General features: G+C 45.2%; 1 protein-coding gene across 1 annotated transcript in view; it reads left to right on the top strand.

Moving 5' to 3' along the window:
• Positions 1-621: 621 nt before the first annotated feature.
• The window catches only part of BRD3 (bromodomain containing 3), a 48,379-nt gene continuing 42,388 nt past the window's right edge, over positions 622-6,612 (top strand). Inside the window, exon 1 of the mRNA XM_035897647.1 lies at positions 622-766. The gene's annotated coding sequence lies outside the window, so the exon portion shown is untranslated. The remainder of the gene's footprint in view (positions 767-6,612) is intronic.

The raw sequence follows: 6,612 nt of genomic DNA, 5'->3' as shown, positions 1-6,612 counted from the left end.
CCTCTAAGTGTCCTGGATTTTTTTTTTAAACAAGTTTGAAGTATGATAAACTCCATTTGGCAAAGTACTTGGTCACATGCTAGATGGGGTTTTTGACAGCATGGCGCTTGCAGAGAAAGGCAGCTTAGCGAGCAAGGGCATTCCTTTGGGACTGCATAACGTGAGTACCTGGGGATTTGCACGGACGACCCGTTGTCTTTGGATGAAATTTAACTTGTTGGTTATGAGTCATCTGTGAGGGTCTTTCTTGCTCCCCCGGCCATGCCGCCACAGCTGGGATCAGCAGGATGTGGTATCTGTCCAAATTCCCTCTCTGGAAAAGAGTGGGGCTTGGCAGGCTTCTCCCTCACAAAATCTTTCATTCCATTTGGTTCAAAATAGCCTGAACTTGGTGACCTGCCAAGTACACTGGAAAAGACACCTGTCTGCGGTTTCTTTGGAGGAGAGCAGCTTCTCATAATGATAAAAGGGAAAGAAAAGTCCATGAGTGGCTCAGATTATATGGAAGTGACTGCTTTCGGTGCTGCTGGGATCCCTTTGGATGGCTGTAAGGGTGGCAGGGGCAGAGCTGAGGCCGTGGGTCCCGCTATGACTAATGAATACAATTTTGTCCCAGGTTCCTCCGAGACCAGAACTAATCCAGTCCTGCAGGTTTGATCCAAAGGACATTAATGTTTGTGGAAAAGCTCCCACTAACTTCACTACATGCTGGATCTGCTCTTTAGACCTGACTGCTGCAAACAAGCTCGTGCTTACGTTTGCAATGGTGAGTAATAAGGCAAAAAAATACAAGCTGTGTAAGCCCATGTTTATGTTTTGGCACAATTAGCAATCTCAGGACTTGTATTTGCTTGGGCCTCTCAGCAGACAGGAAGTGCGGAACAGACCGACTGTGTGTTACACGCTGCTCAAGAAACAGAGGGAGGAAGAACTCATGAGAGACCTGCTGCATCTTTTAGGCTTTTAAAGAGCAGCTGATCTCTGACATATAGCTGTTTCTGTGTGGTTGCTAATATGCTGCTCTGGTTTTTTCAAAATCCCAGATACATCGCGTTCATATGTTTCTTCTGGGATTTAAAAACAAGCACTGAACCTTTTCCAGGCTGATATTTCTACCTCCCCCACTACAGTATGAACCTTGCTTGCATCACTGCCAACATTTGTTCATTTAAAACTAGGAAATCTTACCCCAGTGGAGAGCAGGTAGCATTTGATTCATTCTGCCTTGGGAGGGCTGTGTATAAACACTTAGCCTGGGCACAAGGGGCTTGTGGAAGTTGAAGAACTTCTTTCAAAGATGATTGAACACTGCATGTATAGAGCTCCATGTTAGTAAAGACTTGTTAAGAAACAGTCCCATGTTTTTAAAGAGAAGGTAGGACCTCACGCAGGATTGGAGTCCAGCAATGTGCTATAGTGTATCATTCAAAGCAGATTCCTTCCAATGCAAGTCACAGCCAAGTTAATGCATAAAGGCTGCTGATTTGAGAGCCCCAGACGGAATCGGCATGGTCTGACTGCCAGACGTGATGACAGCCTGCCTCTCCCAGCCACTTCAACTGGAGCAGCAGGTTCTCAGCACTTCTGTGAATCAGGAGCTTCATTTGTGGCTGGTGCAAATAGTTGCAACTCCAGTGAATGGACAGTTCAGTACAATTAACTCATACTCCTGAGACAGTTTTAGTGAAACCTGAATATATTTATTACACATTGTAATTTAAAAATCAAGATGTTTGGAAGTGTTACTATTTGGTTAGAGCATCTCTTTACCATTCTCTGCAGTCTCTGTAATAGGGCAGGAGGAAAAGTAAGAAAACACAGGAATCCACTAGGGCTTTAGGCAGCTGAAATCTAGCATGTTCTAGTGTCTGTTAGTTTAAACTGCCGACTCAATAGCACACACTATTCACAAGCTTGCTTACCTGTGCAAACCACTGTGTTAACAGCAGGTGCTAGGTCTCTACATCACACTGAATGTGTAACAAAGCCATTTAGACGCAGCTAATTTCCAAAGTGGGCAAAGATATGTAGCCGTATTGGCTGGGCTGTTTCTCTTCACTTCTCAAATTCTGTGGTCGTGCCCCTTTCTTCTCTCCCACAATAGTTTAGGCCTTTGCTCTGCTTCTTTCCATACATAGAAATCTCACAGCCCACTGTATCCCAGCCTCCAGCTCCTCCAAGTAATGCTTCTTGCTACATCCTGATAAAAGACACCAAGGTCAGACAGAATATTTTGTGGGCTCTTCATTCCCTTCCTCTCCGCTACAGCCATTCATCTCTGTTTCTCTGGTTTGAGAACTGCCAATCTGGGAGGACATTATCTAAATCCACTCTGGACCCTCCATTGGATATTGGCTGTCTCCAGACCAGCATTTAGATCGTAATCAAAACTTATATTTGCAGATGAACACTTACAAGATGCTTTGGGTCTTGCATAGCTCAGTTCTTTCCTGCCTTCCCATCAGTTACTGTAGTGCTGTGCCTTTTGGGTTGGTAGACATCCTGGCTCCTGGGTTCCCTGTTTGGGGGCTCTACTCACCCTTTTCCAGATGAAGAGTGAACACTGAAGAGACAAAGGTCCCATAGGCACTGAGTAGCCAGGGTGGCCTCACCAGCTGGTGTGTCCAGGCTCTCAGAACTACAAAGTATGAGTGAAAAGAGCCAAGTCCCAGTTCTGGCTCTGCCCATGATTCTCTGCATCATCATATTCCCTCTCAGCTTCCTCAGTTGAAAAAAAACAAGGCTCGTAATATTTCCTTACCTATGAAAGCTGTTAGGAGGATTATTGCATTGTTGTGAATTGCACAGATGAAAGGTACTACAGAAGAACAAACTGCAATTATTGTTTCAAACCTCTGCCCTAGTCCTGTCATCCTTACCTTACTGAATAACGCTTACTCAATCGAGGAAATCCTGCCACTACAGTGAAGAAAATCATCGGTAAAGATGACTCTCAGTCGCAATAGAGCATTTATCCCCTTGTGTTCACCCTTCTCCCTGGGATGGAGTCATATAATCCTGGACATTCACTACACGCTCTTGAGCAATCTTCTGTTTGGGCACTATTACTTCTTTATCCCAAACACGACTGTTACTGAATAAATTCTCTTTTTGTCATGTATAATGACATCCACTCTAGAGATAGCAGCTGCTGGTAATAGGATGTGCTGTGCATTCGCTGATATGTGAGGTCTCTCGTAGCCCATGGTGGCTGATGGCTGACAAAATGGCCAGAATGGCCGAATTTGCCTGCCCTGAGGCATGTGGAGCTCTCATCAGCCTTCCATGTGCGTGTACAGCACGCCTGCGGATGTGCCCAGGGATGGAGGTCAGAACGCACTGCCCGCGCCGTATTCATACCCCTTCCCCACTTGTAATCCCGTGGTAATTCCCAACTACAAATACTAACAAAGAGCTCCCTTACAGCAGGGAGCTATGGTTTTGGTGGCGAAACAGGCGTTGAATGGTGAGATAAGGAATCAGCAGCTTACAGTTAGTACCTATAGCAAAGGTCAGAAAAATTGGTACTCTGCGTTAGTGTTCCCACCGGTCCCTGATTACTATTAAATGCTCTTGGGTACAGTCATGCATGGCACTGAGTGTGGCCAGTTCTCACAAAACTCCTTGGTCCCACAGAGACAAGAATCTCCCTTTTCTGCTTCCGTCCACCCTTGTTTTCAAAAGACTCAAGTCTACCCTGGAGACCAAGAGTAGAGAAGCAAAAACTGACAGTGTTTAGCAGCCGTGAAAACTGCTGTGGTTTTGCACAAGTAAGTTTTTTCTTGTCAAAGCCCATGCATGAAGCTTCCTAGAAGGATGTACAAACCACTGTGCATTAAGGGTTAAAAGTAGTGCTACAGCAAGGAATAAATACTCTGCAGGTGTTAGTTAACAAGGTACTAATTGGGTAACATAAGAGACCACAGAGGCTAATCAAAAGGCCTTGGGTGAATCTGGGATGCTCCTCTGAGCTTGGGGAGGAGGAAGTAAAAAGCTACTGCTATAGTCTGGCATTTTATGGAAAAGCTGGAGTTAAGGTATCATAGAACCGGCAGACTGTTACATCTTGTGTGTACTACTACTACGACAAAATCAGTTCAGAAATTAATTTAAAGATCGCAACTATCTTTTCCTCAGTCAAAGTGCTTTTACTTTGGGCAAGGTACCCTGTGCTTGAATCATTCTGATCTGATTTCACTGTACCTCCTATGGGGTTTATTCAAACTGAGTCAGCCTGTGCCTGTTTGGCTAAACCATTATCTAAACTCGCCGCCTTGCATAAAGAAGGCTTTAAGGATCCCTAGAATGTATTTGCTTTCTTACTCCCTTGGAGGATGCAGCTGGGTTCTTCAAGCACAAGCCTGCAGACCTACCAGGTAGGTGGGTGTGTGAGTGACTTGTAAGTTCCAGGTTGAATGCTGATAGTGGTGAAATCTCTGGGGACAGCTTCCCATGTGAATTGTTTTTTCTGCTCAGCCTGATGCATAACGAACGTCACAATTTGGGATGAAACTGGCTTATGCCCACCCTGTGTGAGATAAGGAAGTAAAGGTGTAGTTGGAGACTGCTTTTGGGTTGCAGTTTTGTCACACCCTCCATCGCCAAGCTGCTCTTGAAAGTGGATTTGCAGTGAGGATCAAACGCCTGTTTTTATCTTGTGCATATTCACTGTGAGGTGACCCTGCCCTGCCAGCTTGAAGGGCTTTATGCTCTTGCAGGGACCCTCCCAGCTTCCCTTGTCTCTGCCCCCTTGCCTGCGCTCCCACGTTTTGCTCAGCCCTCCTGTTTACACTCTGTGCGTGTTGCTGAACACTTTGTGTTATGAGACCCCCTGGTCAGTTGGGTATAACTCCGCCAAGTCTTACATTTCAGCCAACATGGTTTTTTGTTGCAGGAGTTTGTCTCAAACTAAAATATAAATACATTTCAAAACCAAACCTTCTGATTATGGTTCAGCTGAAAATGAGTCTTTAGAGTGAAAGGCGTACAGTTTCCCGAGTGTTCATAATGAATGCTCAGCTGATTACTCCCTGCCCCCTCCCTTGGAAAGCTTCAGCCTGCCAGCTTCTCCCAGCCCCCATGCCTAGAGCGGCAGCAGTTTTCATTTAGGGGCTCTTTGGTCATGCTCGTGATTTGGTGTCTGTGTATGTTGTGGCATCCGTAAATTTATACCTTGCTTATCCATGTGGATCAGGCGTGTACTGGAGCAGGATGGTGAACTGACCTGGTACCCTTCAGCTCTCAATTGCTTTGATACATGTGTACTCTTAGAATTGCCTTGAAAATGGGAATGCAGCAGAATGATGATAAAAAGAGCCCTGCGCTCAAATACCCTGTACCCCTGATATCCAGTATCCAGGATGCTTTTAGGCTGGCAGAGTTCAGGTGGTGTTTGAAAGGGATTTCCTTGTTCGATCTGGGAATGAGGAAGGTACGATGACCAGCCAAGGGGCAGGCTTAGGGAATGCCGGGTTGTGAAGTGTGGCTGTTCTGCTTAAGAAGGCCCAGAACCTTTTCCTTACTGCTTGCATGCACCGTGCTCCTGCAGAGGCCGTGTGCTCTGGGTGCAGAGGGCACTGAAGTGGCTTTCAGGTACCTTGATGGTCAAGCCAAAAAGGTCAGCGTGCAGGAGGGAAGCAGTCACACGCAGACCATGTGTGGGGTTTGGCTGTTGGTGCAGATGTAACTTCCAATTCTGTCTTAGAAAATAAGTACGGTCCAAGAGTGGTATGGCCATGAGCAAGTTTCTAGTTCCTGAATTCGCACAAGCCTCACATTTGAGTGCAAAAAAGCACTTTTTCTTGCGTTCAGTTATGTACAACTGAGGCAACCGCAAGCCTGGCTAAGTGGAATTTTCCTAAGCATCTGTCCTCTTGCCTGCACAAACCCCCAATCTTTCGGATTATATCAGACCTCCTGAGAAATTCCAGTCCCGTTGGTCACGTTTTTCAAAAGCTAATCTTCGGGAAATAAGGTCTTCCAGTAAAACTGCCTTCACCTTATGGTTACAATAAACTGACTTATTAATTGGCATCACGGCGTGGCTGGCTGTAACAGGCGGCGTGGCAGCCTCTGCTGGCATATGTGTCCACAGAGAAATCCCGTAACTCCTTCTTTTTTATGTTGGCGCTCAAATGTTTCCCCTGGACTCGTTTATTTTCCAACACTTCTATTTTTATTTTTTTTTTTCTTTCTTTTTGTGCTGCAGCAATTGAATCATATTTGGGGTTGTAACAGTGGGGGTTTTTTTAACTTCTCTTTGCATTTGTAGAGTTGCTTCAGGCTCTAGGCTGTGTTGGTCTGTTCTTTGGAGGTGTTTGTTAACAGCGCTGGTGTTGATGCTCTGATGGTGGGTGTGTTTGTAAAACTCATATTCTGCTTTTATTGTATAAATAGATTATTGTTTCTAGCCGTTGATATTATGAAATACGCTACCCAGTTGTAAAACTACATCGGGTTGTGGGTTTTCTTAATGGATTTTGTTTTCGCCACTCACTACTACAGCTCGCATCGGCGGCGTTCTATTTTTATTGTGGCTCGTATTAGTTGTTGCGTAATAAATGTGAGAGCGCATTACCCAATGCAAACCGCGATTAAAAAAAAAAAAAGAAG

The sequence above is a fragment of the Egretta garzetta genome, unplaced genomic scaffold (assembly GCF_000687185.1).
Source record: "Egretta garzetta isolate BGI_Z169 unplaced genomic scaffold, ASM68718v1 scaffold417, whole genome shotgun sequence".
Lineage (NCBI taxonomy): Eukaryota > Metazoa > Chordata > Aves > Pelecaniformes > Ardeidae > Egretta > Egretta garzetta.
This window is presented reverse-complemented; position numbering and strand designations above follow the sequence as displayed.